Raw genomic sequence first — 19,196 nt, forward strand, 5'->3', positions numbered from 1 at the left:
GACTCCCCCACCAGGAAGTTCTGTGTTCTCCACCACGCACCTCTGTGGACGCACTTCTCTGCTTCAGAAATTGCTCTGCAGGTGCTGTGTTCGTACAGGGGAGAAATGCATGTACAGCACCAAGTAAGAAGGGGTTTTGAAGAAGGCTTTGGAAATTGCTTATAGCAAACTGATGGTCGCGCTCAGACCAGGAAACTGCAGAAGGAGCTTTCATGTGTGTACATCATAGGGAATGGTTTGGACAGCATAGAGAGGCTTGATTCTAGAATCCCAGGACTGTGTCTCTAAAGTAACCAGATTTTAGGGATACCAGTATTGGACTCAGGCTTCTGAGATGTTCACCAGAAAGACAAGAGCTCCTAGAACAGGGGCAGGCAGCTGTGAAAGCCGAGTTATGCTGATGGTAGAGAGGATGTGGACATAGCCAAAGAGGACAGGGAGTCTGCGATGCTTACGAAAATCACCTACAGCATGGAGATGTGACAGCTCTGAGCTCCTGGTGGGTAAGAAACCAGCTGAAACGAGTGCTGATCCTCTGAGTCAAGTGTGGAGCTTTTTCATGTGTGGATAACCTTGACCCTATAGAGTCTGACTCAGTAGGTCTGGGGTGGCTGCCCTCAGAAGCTAAGCCGGGTTTTAGGAACCACCAAGACGAGAAACAGGAAAGAAAGCAATTGGGAGGAGCATGACACTGTGTTAAGAGCATGGGCTCTGGAGTCACATAGCCCAAGTTCAAGTCCCACTTGGGCAAATCACCACTGGAAACCCCATTTCCTGCCCTCTCTTTCCAAGTGTGCTTTGTTAGACCTCAGAACCTGGAAAAGTAAAACTAAAAATTACTTTTCCAGGGCTCTCATACAGAGAGGGTTCTGGATGTGAGCTAGGGTCAGCCAATAGGAGGTACTTCCATGATACCCAGAATCAAAGGCTACACTTCGGCTCTGGCTCTTTCTCCAGGAGAGCAAAGGCATGGCTGTGTTGGCTTCTTTTCTACAGCATCCTGACTCTTCAGGTGTGTTCGTGGAAGCTTAAGCCATTCTTTAAGCCATTTATTTATTACCCTTGGTAACCCCTCCTGCTTATGCTGGCTTGTCTGCAATAGAAGTCTAGCTGATACATGAGTCAAAGTGTTGTTGGGAGGATTAATGAGGTAATGTACGATAAATATCCATAAGTAGCTGGACTCCGTAAAATTAAATACTTTTCAGAAAGAAACAAGACCTCCAGCTAGAAGACACTGGAGGAGAGTTTTGAAGGATTCCCTGTTGATCGGGGAATCGGTCATGCGGTATCTCTGAGCATCTGTGTGCACTTCCATCTCAACATTGAAATTCATGGTTGCCCGGGTGAATCCAAGCTCTCTGGTCCTTCATAAAACAAAACACAAAGCCTTGGCACCCAAGATGGATGATTGTAAAATCTAAGTCCCAGATACACACTGGTGTTGGAGTGTTCTGTAGAGCCTGTCCGTGGACTCTCCTTGCACCAATGGCAGAGGTCAAGGACACAGACTCTGGAATCAGCTTTACAAGTTCATATGCCTTGTCTCCCTCGCTAGCTTAGGTTGTAACTCTTACCTGCTCTGCTTTCAGCTCTCTGAGCTCAGCTTTCCCACCCGTAGAATGAGGGTATGAGTATCTCCCTTAGCATCTCTGTGAGGCTTGAATGAACTAATGCATCTAAATGACTCAGCCTAGCCAGGTACGGTGCAAATACATACATCATAAATGTTAGCTACTGGAAGGTTGAGAATGACCCTTTACCCGGAGAGCTTCTTCTAAGTAAGAAACATGCCTGGGTCTTTTTCATAAGCTAGTTAGCCATTTCTCCTGTATAATCTTGATAATGTACAGCTGTAGGTGTAGGCCTATCTCAGAATATTCTGATTTTAACATGGTAGATGATTTGGCACAATTCCAGTGGCTGGATCGTTTAGTTGGTTATATTATTGCAAGAAATCTTCACTGAAGGATGATCAGATTTAGATTTAAAAGTAGACAAGAAGGGTAGATATCCTGGCATTTTTCTCAGAGTGACTGGATGCTTGCCAATTTAGTGGACGGGGATAATAATTATGCTACAGTGGCATCATTGTTATTTTTTAAATAAACACATTTAGACTTTCGAATTTAGCCAGCATTTTGTTACAATATTTACCTTCCCATGCTGCGGTGGTGGTCATGATTAATGAATATTATAGCCGTTTTTTTTCCAGATCATCTGGTTTATTTCTGTGTCATTAATATTCCAAAGAAAGAAGGTTCAATGCAAGGAGCTCATTCTGCTTTGTGAAGCCATCCAGAGAGACCCAGGTTCTTTTCTCTCACTGTTCAGCAATTTCCTAAGATGTGCTCCTTGTTTATACAGTAGAAGCTGGCTTACCAGTTACGTGTCTTCTGTCCCAACCCAAAGGAAGGGTATGCAAGAGTACAGGGACAGCATTTTCTTCTTCTTTGTAAGAAAAGAGCCTTACTTATATTCACATTCCTTTGGTGAGAACTCAGTCAGATGGTCACACCTATCTGCAAAGGATTGCCAATCTTTTAAAAAAAATAGGGACGCCTGGATGGCTCAGTTGGTTGAGTGTCTGCCTTTGGCTCAGGTCATGATCCCGGCATCCTGGAATCAAGTCCTGCATGGGACTCCTTGCTCAGCAGAGAGCCTGCTTCTCCCTCTGCCTGCTGCTCCCCCTGCTTATGCGCTCTCTATTAAATAAATAATATCTTTAAGCAAAATTTTATTTATTTATTCTTAAAATTCCATTATAATTAACATGCCATGTTATATTAGTTTCAGGTATACAATATAGTGATTCAGCAAGTCTGTACAGTACCCAGTGCTCATCACAGTAAGTGTACCCTTAATCCCCTTTACTTTTTTCACCCATTCCCTCCCCAACCGTCAGTTTGTTCTGTATATTTAAGAGTCTGGTTTTTTATTTGTCTCTTTTTTTCTTTGTTTGCACATATGAATGAAATCATATGGTATTTGTCTTTCCCTGAGTCACTTCTTTTTTAAAAACCTTATTCATTTATTTATTTGAGAGAGAGAGCATGTGCACATGGGTGCTCAAGCAGGGAGGGAGCAAAGGGGGAGGGAGAGAGACAAGTTGACCCCACACTGAGTGGGGAGCCAAAGCAGGGCTTGATCTCTCAACCCTGAGACCATGACCTGAGCCCAAACTGAGAGTTGGGTACTCAACCAACTGAGCCACCCAGGTGCCCCTCTCTGCAAGACTTATTTCACTTAGGATCTCAGGGTAATTATACCCTCCCACTCCATCTATGTTGTTGCAAATGGCAAGATTTCATTCTTTATTATGATTAACACTCCATTTGTGTGTGTGTGCGTGCGCATGCCATTTCTCCTTTATCTCCTCTGTGGCAGGCTCTATTCTAAACCCTTTTAACATTTTGTCTCTTTCACTTCTTACACCAACTATGTGAGGGAGGTAGTTCATAGGTGAGAAAACTGAGGCACAGAGAGAGGTAAAGTGACTTGCCCAAGGTCACACAGCAAGTATATGTAGAGCTGGGATTTTCATCTTGTCTGTCAGATCGTAGGGCTCATGTTCATACCCACTGAAACTGGGTGGGAGAGAAAAGAGAGAGTGAAAAAACCCTAAAAGCCCATTGCACAGAGAAGAGAAACTTGAGCTTGTGCAACCTTTATCTGTGTCACACCTTGGCCCTGGCCCCCTCCCCACAGTGTTCTATTGATGATGTGGTGCAGTTGACCTCAGGACATGAGGGACAGAGGATAGAAGGACAACCTTCTCCCAGGTTCTCCCCACACAACAGTCAGAAGTGTCAGCTGGGAATATTTCATTTCAGTCTCTAGACTTATAATAAAATATTATCAAGCATCTTGAAGAAAAAGTGAATTTCAGGTGTTATGAGGTATTTGGGACTACAAAAATGGGTAAAATGGAAATAAAGTAAGTATTTCCAACTCAGTCAAAGACTCTCTGATAGAGAAGTGGAATCTTATACTGTGGAGATATAGGAGTTTTTCCTCACAAAGTTGGGGGTGGTGGTGGTTTGCAGTTGTGCATAAGGCTTGGATGGTCAAGCCTTTGGTTACTACTGACATTTGCATGAGCTGAATCAGAGATGGGGGTTTTCCTGGAAGGCTGCAGAGGGTACATCCCAGGAGAGGGTACATCTGGGCCTGGTGAGAGAAGAACCATTATATCAAGGGCTGACCAAGTTCCTATTCTGTCTCGCCCTTCTGTCCCGCTTTCTTTGCCCCACACCTTCTCTCATTTCTGCTTCTCTCTCTGTCTTCTCCTTTATGTTTCTCTGGGTCCGTGGTACTTTCTCTGGTATAAGTAGCCAACGTGGAGTTGGAGTCCCACACACAACCAACAGAAGACTCTGTGGTCCAGATATGGCCTGATTGGAGCAAGGCCAGGAGTGAAGGACATCCCCTGGGCCTGGTATTGCCAGCTGGCAATAGAGGATGGTAGCAAACCATCTTAAAGTTTTTAAAAGAGAATATTTTGTAGAGAAGGGGCTGTGTGCTAGACAGATGTTCCAAAGGTATCTTCCACAGCTGGATAAAATGGCCATTTATGAGTCATTTACCTTGTAAAAAACCCTCTACTGTCTGAGAGTGGAAATCAGGACTGCCCCAACTGTTCTGAATAATTTTATTCATACCCCGGTCTAAAGCTTCTGGACAGATAGGTGTCCAAGGAGGTAAACAAAGGGAAATGAAGCTACAGCTCTCTCTGCACCAGTGACAAGGGCACCTTGCTTAGAAAGTGGAGTTTACTGAAAGATGTACAACCTGGAAGATGCTGGAGGTTTATCTCCTTAGAGATTAAACTTAAACATGGTTTTGGAGTCAGCTAGAGGAAGAATACACTCAGCAAAACTAGATGAATCTAAACTAAAAAACTAAACTAAAAATAAAAAAATAAACTAAAAAAATCTAAAACAATGAAAAATTTAGTCTGGAGAATTGGTTTACCAGAATGTGTGGCGGATGCCACAGACCGATCAACCCTTTTTACAGATCTCCATTGTCAACGCTGGCCTTGGTGACATCGCCAGTGGGTTTCCCCTCACTGTTCTCATTTTCTGTGCCAGATTTGGAGGACTTCACTGAAAATCTACAAAATCTACAAAAGTCTGCAAAAGTGAATTATCTTTTAGAAAAGTTGATTTCTCCTGACTTGGTATCATTTTGTCTGTGTACAAGGAGCCTGTGGAGTAGTCTTTCAACAGGCTTTGCCTAAGCACTTGCTGGTGCTTTTCTTAATCACAGTTTTATGAACTCTTTGTACGCCACCAGCCAATTTTATGGCTCTAGAATCTTGCTCAGGAGACAGACACTGATTTTTCCTGCAGTTGATTTTAAAGGCTTTACCATCTGGGATTTTTAGTAACTTGTGAATAGCAAATGGCTGCCATGTTTTCAGGATTTTGCTGCCCAAACTCTCGATTGGTTATGTGGGAAATGCGTGGTAATAAATAAATGATGTAAATTGTTTCACTTTGATCTGTGGAGCCAATGGTCAAAATAGATTTTAATAAACCAATATCTTATTAATTTGATTTCTTGCCCAAATGCTTAACTTAGTGGATAGAAGGAAATGTTACTGTATTAATTTGGATTTCCTAAGAACATTTGAACGCCTAATAAAATACCATTTCTCATCTTCCCCTCCCTTACAGCAGTGTTACTACATTCAGAAAATGGAAACCAAGCAGAGTTTAATTGACCTAATCAGGAGTTATATTTGCTTGCAAGGAGCAGAATACACCTGAACAAAAATAAAAAGCCTTCTATTTAGGAAAGCATTCAAGGATCTCTCATGGAACCCAGTGGTTGGAGTACGGCTGAGTCTGCCTGAAATGTGGAACTAGAGCAGCTAATCTCTCTAAGTTTCTCTCTTGTGAGTGTCACACTTGGAAGTCATCTCATCTCTTCTGTTCTCTCTTTCCAAATCAGCGTTCTTTGTTGTGGCATATATGTGTACCAAACATGGCTTCCTGTCTTCTGTCACTTCCCTAGGCAAGCATCCGACATGGAATGACAAGGTCTCCAGGTCCCACTTTTCAAATTCCTGGGGAAAAGTTCAGTTAGACCAGATTGGACCAGTTATCCATTCCTGGTCCAAGCATCTGTGGTCAAGAAGCCACAGTCATGTGATGAGCAGTCTTCTCAGCTGGGGCTATGAGAGCTGATGCTCAGAGAGAGGGGCAGGTGATACAGAGGTTCTCTCGGGTGGGTGGCAAGGAGGAAATCGTTAATGTCCTTGATTCACCAGCTGTGGAAATGGCTTATTTGCATCCCACCGATAGCCTGGAAATGATGTCTATTTCCTGGCCCCTGTCTATGAATCCTGCTGATTTCTTTCTCTTTTTCATTTGGTCATACTTTCACCTCCTCCCTTTTCTTCTCCTCCTTTCATTTTCTCTCCTTCTCAGTCTCTCAGTTGATGCTTCAGAAAACTAACATGATATGTCTGGTGGTGGAAAGAGCTCTGTCAGAGGGAACCCAAGAGCAGTCTCTCATTCACACTTTCCCAGTGGTAGACTTTGGTCAAGTCACTTAGTCACCCTTGGGCCTGGTTTCATTTTCTGAAAACGAATGGACCTAGGCTAGATGCTGGGAGTAACCTTAGAGATCACCTTTTCCAGGATGCTAAATATCTGTCCACTTTTGGCTGTCATTCCACAAGTACAGCACCCATAGCAGACATTACTAATTGATCCCAGCATGCTTCCCTGCTGAACCAGGACTGCCTTTAGAATCCTCCACAACAGGTCAGGCAGTCACTGCCAATCAGTTGGAGGCAACCAACCTTTGAGACGTGACTCATTAGCCATCTCTGAGCAAGAAATGGAGGCCCAGATGTCTACCATTGTTCCTTCCTCATACTTTCCTTAGGGAGAAGGGATGTGTGAAGCCATTATTCCTAATTCCCTGAAATTTTGAAAGACAACATAATAAAAGCCCTCCTCTGCCCTTTTCTTCCCAATTATTCATTCCTTTAAAAAAACTCTTCTTACTTCCTGACCTAAGTCCAGGCCAGCCTTTAATTTCTCCTGTGGCTGAGGAATCCACCGCTCTTTCAGCAAAGATGAATCAGCCATGTTTGCCTGGGAGCCTCACAATTCACCTGGCTCACTTTGCAACTGTGTGGTGGCAGGCAACAGTGAGAGTTATTTTACTTTTTGAAAATATGTTTTCTGCAGTTATATTTGGACTAGAAAAAAGATCCTTGCAGTCTCAGCTCAAATTACATTCAATGTTCCTAATTGCTGTTACCCTCAAATATGATAGTGAGTGAGGTCACATCTTCAGTTTACATTTCTCATCTATATTTACAAATGACACAGCTTTGGAACATCTGCTCTGCCTACGGAGGGCTCATTTTTGCAGATGATGCAGCTGTAATGGCTGCTGGCACCATTGTTTCCTCGACGATGATGCTAGGAAACATCTCTTCCTTTCTGCCTTTCCTACTGGTTGCTGTTTTTTAAGTTGCCTTCTGGAGCTCATTTTGCCAGGAGAGATGGGCTTAAACTTCTAAGGCAGCATATTTTTATTATTTCTGCCCAAAGCCTTCTTCCGCGAATGGTTACTGATGGCAGTCTCCCCATGGCAGCCCCACCTTATTATATAACAGCTCTGTAGGTAAGGAAGCTATAGGTCTAAAATAAAGGAGACAAATGTACAACCTTTGCAAAGCTCAGACCTGGGATAAAATCTGTATCTCTAAGGCATAGGTACCTTGGTGTTCATAGAGTACATGGCCATCATTTTATTCCTCATTGCAAAGGGGTACTGCTCTAGGTGAATGAGGAAGAGTGGGGGTGTGGTTCATACAGACAATGTTTAAATGCTTTCCTGTTGTTGTTACTGACTTCCATTTTGAAGTATGATAAGTTAATAAAAGTGCAGACTTAAATATTTTCATTTCTGGAGCCAATGGTCCAGTTAAAGGAAATGCAGAGGACAGAGGAACATGCTGAATTGCACCATGAGCGTGCATCGGCCCAGCGCAAACTGTGCAAACACAAGTTCTTCATCAGATAGGTTGTAAGCAAACAGAAGGAAAGGAGAGGGAAATCTGGAGATTAAAAGACACTTAAAGGACATGGCAAAAGAAAAAAATGTTGTTGGGTAAGATTAATCTATGTCTAGGGGGATAAAACTATTTGAAAATGATTTCTTGACTTTAGCCATGTCACAATGTATGGGCTCTTACTGATGACTTGATTTTGCCCTCTTATGTTAGAGAGTAGGAACATGGGGCCCAGTCAGGCAAAGTGATTTGCTTCGTGTCTAAAAGGGACCAGGTAGGAGAACCATGATGGGACTCCAGAACTCCTGGCTCTGTGTGAAGCTTCTACTACTTCCCCTGAGTATGATCTTTATCATACATTAATTGTATCTTTGAGTTCATCGACATAGATAAAATCACAGCAGAGTTGACTACATCTTGGAGACTCTTTGTGTTAATCTGCTCTGTTAATTGCTTTTCAAGCAGATTGGCTCTGGTCTTATCCTGTGTAAAGTGTCTATAAGCCCAGGAGCTGTAACATTCCCTGTTTTATGGATTCACAGAATAAATAGTCTTTTGCTTTCTAGTTGCTTTGACATTATATAGTTAGTTTCATTGTTTAGCACCATTAAAATGCTCTAAGGTTGCAATTAAAGCTATAAAGTAATCTTTACTTTTGTTATTAAATTTCATTTTTTCCCAATAGTTCTGACACTAATTTAAATTACATATTTTCACACGTGTAGCACTTTTTCTTGGGGAATTCATTCTTAAGTAGACTGGCTGTTTTGAAAAGAGGGAACTGCCTGATATAAATCCTCAAATTTTGCAATAAAGACATGTGTATCACTACCACACAAACAATTCAGCCAACAAATTCACTTTACTGAAATAGGTTTTAGGTTAAATTATTCAATATTTCCATCCAGTTAGGGAGAAAATAGATCTTAATGGAGGCTATATAATATGCTATATTATGCTACAGTGCCATGTTTGTTATTATTGATTATTTTTATTTTTGAAAAGAGCCAGGATTTGAGGCTCAATTACAAGTAATTAACAATCCAACCAATGTGCCACAAGAAACATTTAATTCTTCTTGGTATTTGTAAGAAGTCAACAATACATGCCACTAGTTCACTGGCAGTGGTTCTTACAATTATTTACTGTGAAAATAATAGCACTAACCATTCAGGGTAGAAGATAGAAATGTATGTTATTTATCTGGAGGATAATAATGTACATTTTAACTTCAAGAAGCCGTGGATTTAAATTTATACTGGAGCAAGAGGTGTGGAAAATTGTAAGCTAGAGAAACTCTTGACTTCAAGAGACATTTTTTTTAAGACTTTTTTTTTTAAATTTATTTGAGAGTGAAGGAGAGAGTGAGAGAGAGCGAGAGAGAGCACAGAGGGAGAGGGAGAAGCAGTCTCCCCGCTGAGCAGCAAGTCTGATGTGGGGCTAGATCTGAGCCACAGGCAGACACTTAACCTACTGAGCCTCCCAGGGGCCCCCTGCTGGTATGCCTTTTCTTTACCATGATGATCCAAGACAGTAGGGATAGACGTGCCTGGCACGTGGGTGTTTGGTGTGTCCTGGTGTCCTGCTTACAGGTCAACTGGAATTTAGATTACCCTGAGTTGCTCTGGTTTTTATTTTCCTACCTGTGGTTCCAAATACCCCACTGTGCATGGATGGGAGGCCTGTTTCACCTGCTATTTAATTTGACACTTAAAATTAACCACCACAAGCATCTTCCTAATAGTAGTGTTGTGAGGATGAAATGTGTTCATATTTGTAAACAGGACAGAAGTGGACTATAGGAAACATTCAGGAAGTTCTAGTATCTGGCACACAGTAGGTACTCGGATTAATGAAAGGAGTGTAGGGAGGATAAGTCTCACATCTGTGGTAGGGTACTTTTATTGCGGACTCTTGTCTTTCACACAGATGGCAGTTACAGAGACATACACTTGGCATGTCCCCCCCCGCTGACCAAATGGTGTGCAGTCTGTCCTAGGCTCCTCCTGGACAAGATCTGAATCTGTTCTGGGTAGGCCAGGTGGGGAGAGCACCAGCATTCTGCTTCCCTTTTATGGGCACCCCGACTTCTGGGCCAGACATCTCATCTGTTGTTAGTCACAGATTGTCCTGGTGTTGAGAAGGATGAAGGAACACCCATTGCCAATGCTGAACAATTATGTCTAACGATTTGGGTTATTACTAGATAAACCAAGGCACTGGGAGATTGAAGTGAAACTTTTCTTGATGGAATAAATTTAAAATTAAAATAGGTAGATCTTACCATTCTATACCAAATGAGAGAATATGTAGTCTCAGAAACTTCTAAATTATAGAATTAAAAAAAAAGCTACCTTGGTATGACCCCATATGTAAACACTAGACCAAACAATTTGTGAAATTTACTTGCTGTGAGCATATTGGCTGTCTTTTTGGGTTTTGGCACTTCTGAAGGATTTGAAAATTACTTACTTACGATAAATATTTTCTTCTTTTTTACCTTAAAGGTGGTTAGTTTAGTTGTTATTCAGTCCTAATAGAGTTGGTTGATAATTTCCTTTTGTAAACATCTGAATTAACAAATTCTGGTAGCGATATTCATAACTAATGAATATCACTTATGTGATAGTAAAACTTATGTCTATATCAGTCATCAATGAATATGAATTAAAGATGAATAATAATATTTGACATGAATAGGGGCAGCATATTCTGCTTCTTGGCCCCCACACAGACACCTGCAGAGATTCAAAGTTTAGTTGTATCAGTATCCATGGGGTGTCACACAGCCTTCCCAGTAGAGCATTTTTCTTGTGTGTCTCCAGTCCAGGGGGAAAACAATCCAGCTGCTGATATTATCATTTTACCTAAATCAACTTAATACCCCAAAAAGACATTAGAGCTGGTCTGCATAATGATGGTCCCTTACATTTGTTACACAGAACTTTACAGATCTCTTAGTACTCAGCCTTATGTGGTCTCAAGGGATGAACATCAGTAGAAGAGTCCATGAATAAGTCTGATGAAACAGACAGTGAAACAGGCCAGGCCAGCTGTGTAATTTCAAAGAGCATGTTTTCAGATTCCAGGATGGGTTTAGTCCTCTGGTCAGCTCTTCTTTGGTTTTTCTGCATCTGAAATTGCTCAAGGGCAATGACTTTATACCCTGAAAGGATTTCAAGTTAGAATTCCCCCAAGGTGTTCTTCAGAGCGGTGGTTCCTTGGGGTAGTAGTTGGTATCATGCAAAAAAGAAAAAGAAGAAAGAGTTCCACAGTCAACTCGTTTGGGGATTTTCTAGATTAAATATAACATCTGTTTACTGTAAGTCTTTTGGAGACTTTGGGGTCCTTGTCTGTACTGTGAATCTCTTGGAAGAGATTTCCTAAGCTATTTTGGATACAAAACCCTTGTGCCCTCAGAGTGTCTCGTGGAACCAATATTTATGGGAACAGTTGTTGGGACATGGTTTCCTTGGCTTGTTCTCAGTTTTAGAGACGGTCAGTTTGTCTAGATGTTCCTAATACGGGACTATTGTCTTTTCAATCTAACAAAATACTCTGGAGATGCAAAGTGAAGGGGAAGGTCTCTGCCTATCATGAATAACAATGAGATGACACAATGTTGGGGTTGCAAATAATAACCTTTAGGAAAACACTGAAGAGAGCTGAGTTTGGCGTAGGATTATACTGTTTGCACCTCAAATGCAATGAAAAGTCTTAACATTCTCTTTTTGTGTCTAGTATGTTTTGTTCAGTGCTTGTGTGCTGTGTGGAATGTCATGGACTTTATAAATTTTTGAGTTATTAATTGATCATTTGTGCATTAAATTATTTATCATTATATAAAAACATACATTTTTTATAAAATTGCATATATGTGATCCTGGAGTATACATGGGTTTCTACTTTTTACTGTAATCTTTTCCTCCCCCCCACCACATTTTTGCTTGGCTGCCCTGCATTTCTTTACATTTTTGATTATTGTTTGTCTCCTTAATATATCTTTTTTTGGATTTTGATATTAAAGCAGTACTGGTTTCATAAAATGAATCAGGGATGTTTTCATATATCTCAAAGGCCTGATTAGTTTAATAATGTTAGCATCACCTTGTTTTTTTTAAAGGTAGGTAGAACTCAGCCAAATATTTCTGGTCCTGGTGCCTTTTTCAATAGTGCCTCCTTTTTCCTATGTTAATTTGTTTCAATTGCTCATTTCTGGATTAATTTGGGTTATGAAAGTTATTCCCTTATATATGTGTATTTCTTTATTCTGAGAACATGTACGCAAGAACCTCTTGTTCTGCCTCTGCCTTTCCCTCTCTGCATCTCAGCCTATGCTGTGGTGAGATTCACGTGCCCGGTTTGTAAGCAATCTTAATGGGAAAGTGTTTACTTTGCAACTGTGCCGAGTAAGTCATTTCAAAAACCACATGCTTGATTGTGGGAATAAGCAGACTTCAGGGGAGAAACCCGATGCAGAGGCTCAGTGAGCCTTTACTAATGCCAGGAAAGCCTGGTGGATCACCAGGCACTCATTGCAGAATTACAGCTGGAGACAAGGGATTCACTGTAAGAGATGTGAACCGCGCCTGAGAAGTTTGAGTAAGTTTATCACGAAGTAGGAGTATAATCATTTCCTGTTACCATAGTTTAGAAAAAAGGCATGACTCTGAACCCTCTTAATTAGATTTTGTGCTCCCTGATGACCATCATGGGAAGTAACATTGTATTGACTGCTGCCCACGTACCAGGGTGTGTTCCAAATATTCCACGTGGGTTAATGCCATTCAGCCTCAAGATGACCCGTAAGACAGAGATTATTACTACACGCATTGTGTGAGGGGCAAACGGGCACAGAGAGGTCTGTAACTTGCCTAAGTTGGCACAGCTGGAACAAGGCGGGGGGTGGCTGTGAAGCCAGCGGCTCTGATTCTAGATCCCAAACCCTTCACGGGGACACCTAACCATCTTCCCAGTAAGGGTTACAGTGTTCATCTGAATAAGGGAGGGATTATCTGAGAAAGGATTTGGGTGTTAAATGGCTAAGTGATTGAGCAAATAAGGGAGGTAATTGGCTATAATTCTAAACAGAAAGGAGAAAGTACTCTAATAGAGCTAAAAATGACGAGTTGTGGAAACAGTGATATCTTAATTATGAGACAATCACTCAGAAGCAGTTTTCATTTACATTTTCAACATGGGGTGAAGTCCAGTAATACTCCTTTTGCCCAACTTTCTAAGGCGCTATTACTGCTTTCCATTTGGCTCAGACTTTCCTATACCTCCAGTCTTTCTTGTCTAATGATTAAAATGGTTTCAACTCCCCTTAGGGCTGTTAGAATGAAATAGCAAAAACGAATGGGAAGGTTTGGAAAAGTTTGCTGATAGGATTATCCTGTTTTGGAGGATCAGTTTTTGGTGGTTAATCTTTCGATGGTTGGGTTTAGGCTGTCTAAACAGTGGGGTGAGGTTCTGTTTTTGTTTTTGTTTCAAAGAGAGTGTGTGAGTGGGGAGGGGCAGAGGGAGAAGGAGAAGGACAATCTGAAGCAGGCTCCACGCTCAGCCTGACAAAGTACTCAATACAGGGCTCGATCTCACAACCCTGAGATCATGGCCTGAGCTGAAATCAAGAATTGAACCTTTAACGGACTGAGCCACCTAGGCACCCTGGGGTGAAGTTTTTAAACTTATGAATGACCTTATCAGAAAGAATCAGGATGATGGCAGAGTGGAGGGGAAGGAGAGAGACCCCAAGTCCCATTGATTTACTTCTGATGCAGATGGTGTTCAAGTTAGATGTGGGTGGTGACCTTGTCCATAAGAGGGGGTCATTACAGCTGTCCCACCTGCCACAATGTAATTATGATGACAGAATTGGGAGGAGATGAGGCTATTATTTATAAAACTGAAAATGTATCAATAACCTATATTTTATTTTTTTTAAGATTTTTAAAAATTTTATTTGACAGAGAGTGAGAGCAGGAACACAAACAGGGGGAGTGGGAGAGGGAGAAGCAAGCTTCCCGCCAAGCAGGGAGCCTGATGTGGGACTCAATCCCAGGACTCTGGGATCATGACCTAAGCCAAAGGCAGACGCTTAACGACTGAGCCACCCAAGGCACCCCAATAACCTGCATCAGGAGGCAGTTAAACAAATTATAATACCTTGTCTTACCGGGAAAAACATGCAGCCTTATCCAATATGAAAAAATGCCTTAAAATAATGTAAAAAGACCAAAAGCAGGTGCAAAGTTGAATGTGCAGTGTGATCACAGGTCTGAAAACACATAAACCAAAGCTCTTCCAAGAATGAAATCTAGAAGCACAGTTCATCACAGTGTGAACTGTGGTTTCTCCCGACATGGTGGGACATGCCGGTGGCTGGCGCTGCGGGATGTGTGGGACTCTTTTCCTTCAACTCCATTGTTTCTAAAGTTTCTGTAATGATCACATAAAGTGAGACTTTAAAAAAATGAAAAAGAGTAAATGTATTACTGTCATAAGGAGGAAATCAATTTTATTTTTAAACCTGTTCACAAAGGATTTGAAAGCTATATATATATATATATATTTTTTTTTTTAAGAAAATTGCTGTGAAAGAGCTTTGATAGTTAAAAAGCTTCTGCAGAAGCAATAAACATAGTCTTCTATTTTCTGGCATCGCTTCAAGGAATGGCAGTCTGATTGTGTTTAACCAGCACATTGAAAAAGCCCCAAGAGAAACCGTGTCAAGAAGAATGTCCCAGGCGCCACACTTCAGAACCGTGGGTCGGGGTGGGTGCTTCCACAGAGAGGTGCTGCTCAGTTCATCTCTGTTGACCTTCTGGGAATCGAGGTCTTGGTGACGTAGAGCTATGCTCAGTAATGTTTGCCAAAGCAGCACCAAAAGGAGACTCGGCCTTACACTCAGGAGACACACTCAGGCTGCCATGTGGGCTCCAGACTGTTGGGGTCCCTCTGGGAGGATGGAGCCCTCTCTGGACCTGGGGATGGAGGAAGACCCACTCCTTCCCACACAGATCGGAGAGCTTTGGCTCTGAAGTCAGAGGACATGAGTCATACTTGTCTATAGGGTAGTTGTCCATGTGACCTTGGCGGAGCCAGCTTTTAACCTCCCTGGGGCATGGTTTGCTTGCATGTAAAATCGAGGTAAGAACTTTTATCCTGCACCTCCCAGATACTGTGAGGAACAAGGTGGGATGAAGGTATGACAAGATTCTGCAAACCATAGGGGATTCACAGTCGTGTGGTGTTGTGACAGCGCACGATCTGCAAGGCATTTCTGAGTTTTGACGAGCATCCGAGGCCTCTGAGGAAGTCCATTCATGCCTATGCTGGACTAAACAAGTAATGATAACAAGAACAATATCAGTAATAGCTAGCGTTTTGGGAACACCATGTACCAAACACTATTCTAAGGACTTTACATGTATTACCTCATTTTAAAGATGTATTTATTTATTTTAGAGAGAAAGAGCACGCCGCACAGGGAGGGACAGAGGGAGAGGGAGGGAGAGAGAAACTTTAGCAGACTTCTCGCTGAGCCCGAAGCCTGATGCAGGGCTTGATATCACGACCCTGAGATCATGACCTGAGCCGAAATCAAGAGTCGGATGCTCAACTGACTGAGCCACCCAGGCGTCCCTGAATGACCTCATCTTAATACTTAAAATAATTTCATGGTAATGTAGTTACCATGAGGTAGGTACTGGAATAGTCCCCATTTTACAAATGAGGGAGAGGCACAGAGAGGTTTGAATCCAGGATTTGAATCCAGGCAGTCCGACCCTGAGGCCTGATTGAAAGCTGCAGGTATTTTTCTCTGACATACAAGGACGAGGGGTTTGGGATACTTGTTTATTAACTGGTTGTCTTAGTTTCTTTCATTCGAGAGCTGCTGTTGATAAGGTTTGCTTTTTTTTAAGTGTTGCAATTAAGAAAACCTGCTGGTGGCAGTGAACGGGACAAAGCGGATGGCTTCATGACCGTGGTTGGCAAAGTGTCCCAGGATGACTGTGGGAAGGGCTCCTTCTCCTTGGTGTCTCCAGCAGGCAAAGGAAGGAAGTACTGAGTGGGAAAGGGCTATGGCTACGGCCACCTTCCAGTAGTCGAAGGAAACTAGGAAGCCATCCAGGGCAGCACTGGAAGGCCCTTGGATCTTGAATGGAGAATATTTCTTAAGTAGGAGACTCTGATGACTTTGGAAAGGAGGGTCTCTCCTGGGGTCTGGGACAAAAATAGCCATGCATAAGGGACTGACAGTCAGAGGGACTGAAGAGAGAAGTTCAGAGCAGAGAAAAAGCAGCAGGGGAGCCTGACGTACGTATGGGCTTTTATGAGGTTCAGGTTTGTAGGCTATGCCATGGGAATACTTTGAGCACACAGCCCTGGAGACCAGGTCTGGCATTCTGTGCAAGTAGTGGGAACGATGCGCTGCCAGTGTGAAGGGCTTCGGGAGGACAGAGGCTCAAACAACTCATCATTAGGCATCTGGGTGTTACCCGTGGGGGCTCGAGGTCTGGGGAGACTAGGGAGGCAGTTCTCACCATTTCTCACATTCTGCTTCCCAACCTGGCCAAGCACTTCCTAGCAACCCCTATTATGTTTCATTAGTTAATGAACTTCAGTTCAAGGGTAAGTTTAGCCCTGATGGGACTCCATGCAAACTTAGTAAGCAAGTTATTTCTATCATAAATCCACCTCTGCTCCTCGTCTTTCTTTATCCAGAACCTCCTTAAATGTTTTACCATTTAAGCTATTTCCTTTTAAAATTCTTTAGAATACAAGTCCCTTGGTGAGACACACTGTCCAAACACAGGTAATTGTTGGCTTGTCCCTAGAGTGAGTGATAACTTGTTTTATGTTTTTGTTTTTGTGTTTTTGTGGGGTTTCTTTAGAATGAGTGATATTTTTAACGTTCAGAAAGGATCGCTGGTTAGGGGCTTATGCAAGAAAACACCATTGTCTATCATCTCCCCCTCTAGTATGTGGGACATATCATTGCTTTCTGTGCATTTTTTTAACTAACAAGACTGTTACCACAGTTTTCTGCAAAGAGTAGTTCAGGTTATTCTAAGTAGAAGAAAGTTAGGGGTTTTGGACAAGAAAAGGGGATGGATTGGAGAGTCAGATTTCATTAAGAAAAAAAGAATTCAGTAATTTGATTAGAATGGTGTTGCTTCTTTTTCTCTTTGAAAAATGGGACTTAAATCACTCCTCGGCCTTTTGGTTAAGATCAAGTGAAAAATGGGACTTAAACAGAAGAATACAACCTGTTTCATAGCAACATTCCAACTTGTCTGTCTGATTCTGTTGCTGTATAACAGATTACCACAAATTTCTGGCTCAAAATAACATGCATTAATGATTTCCCAGTTTCCATGGGCACAGTTTCTTTGGGTTCTCTGCAAGAGGTCTTACAAGGCTGCAGTTGTCTTGTCAGTTGGGCCATGTTCTCATCTGGAGGCTTGGCTGGGGAAGGAACTACTTCCAAGTTCACTCAGGTTATTGGCAGAATTCATTTCCTTGTGGTGTCCATAATTGGAGGTCCTAGCTTCTTGCTGGCTGTCCATGGGAAGCCATCCTCAGCTCTGAGAGGCTGCTTGGCTGGGGAAGTTCCTGGAAATTGCCTGCAATTCTAGAAGTTGCCCGTAATCCTTTGCCACATGGGTTTTCCCAGTAGGGCCTTCTCAATTCATCAGGCCGTCAAGGAGAGCAAGTCTACTAGCAAGACTAAGTCTTAGATAATATAATCACAAGTGTGATATCCCATCACTTTGCCATATTCTGTTGGTTAGAAGCAAGTCACAGGTCCTGCTCATACTCAAGAAGAGGGGTCACACAAAGGCATGACCACCAAGAGACAAGGATCACAGGAACACTGTAGAATGTGTCCAATGTACTCCTATATCCATCCCATATCACACTTCGACTTCACTGCCTTTTTTGAGTGTTTTAAGCTTTCTGTAATTTGGTTTTGCCCTACTTCTCCTAATTTACTTTTCCCTTCTTAATAAATTACCTCTCCTCTCCCCCTAAAATTTTTTCTTCCCTTTTACCCCTTCCATGATACATCAATTAATACAAGTATATTTTATTTATTAGTATAGACATAATTTTAAAATCTTGTGTATAAAGCAGAAGTAATTTTCATTTAAATGAAGAGTTCTTAGCTGTGTTTTGGCTTCTGAATCCTTTTGAGAATCTCATTAAAGCTATAGAGGTTCATTTCCCAGAAGTGAGGGACACAATCCTGTATCATTTGTTATTATTGCTGCATAGTAAACCACCCCTAGCTTAGTGTGGTAAAAAGCTACCATTTTATAATGCTCATGGTTTCAGGAATCCAGATGGAGCACAGTGAGGATGGCTTATCTCTGCCTCATGATTCTTGGGGACACAGTAGGGAAGACTGAAACAGCCAGGGTGACTTGAACGGTTGGGGACTAGAATTACCTGGAGGCTTCTTCTGAGTCACATGGCTGGTGCTTGGGCAGGGATGACTGGGAATCTTGGCTCAGCTGGGACTGTTGCCTGGAGTACTTACATGGCCTCACCAGGTGGCTTGGGTTGCTCACAGAGTCGTGGCTAGTTCCAGGAGGAAGAGTGAAGGAATATATGGAGAACAAGCCTTCCAAAAGGCCAAGTGGAAGCTGTCTGGCCTTTTGTGATGGTAGCCTTGGAAGTCATGTGGCATTGCTTCCACCATACGGTAATTGGTTGAATGGTCTCAGGCCACTCAGCTCCAGGATGAGGAGACATAGACCTCACCTCTTAATGGGAGGCATACAGGAGAAATTGCAGCCATTAAAACACACACACACACACACACACACACACACATTTAAAGAACTAGATTATCTGAAAATTGAAAGGGATCATCGAGGATGACCTCTTTCAGTCCTCTACCATGGCTCAACTCTTTTTCACAACTTTCCAGCCATCCCATGCCTGTACCACTGTGGGGACAAAGGGGTTCCTTTTGTTCTCTCCTGTTATCCATGCCCACCACTTTCCAGTCTGTTCTGTTCTTCACTCCATAGCCAGAATGCTTGTTCTAAAACACACATTTGCTCCTGTACATCACCCATCTTCACCTACCCACCCCACTCCACTTCAAGCCAGATTTCATAACTTCAACTCCCCTTGGTTTATT

The 19,196-nt window shown here is 42.3% G+C and overlaps 1 protein-coding gene across 2 annotated transcripts in view; it reads left to right on the forward strand.

Annotated features, from left to right (window-relative positions):
- The window catches only part of KIAA1549L (KIAA1549 like), a 249,203-nt gene that overhangs the window by 118,988 nt on the left and 111,019 nt on the right, over nucleotides 1–19,196 (forward strand). The gene's annotated exons all lie outside the window — the stretch shown is intronic.

Source organism: Lontra canadensis, unplaced genomic scaffold (genome assembly GCF_010015895.1).
Source record: "Lontra canadensis isolate GAN:19392208 unplaced genomic scaffold, GSC_riverotter_1.0 scaffold118, whole genome shotgun sequence".
NCBI lineage: Eukaryota > Metazoa > Chordata > Mammalia > Carnivora > Mustelidae > Lontra > Lontra canadensis.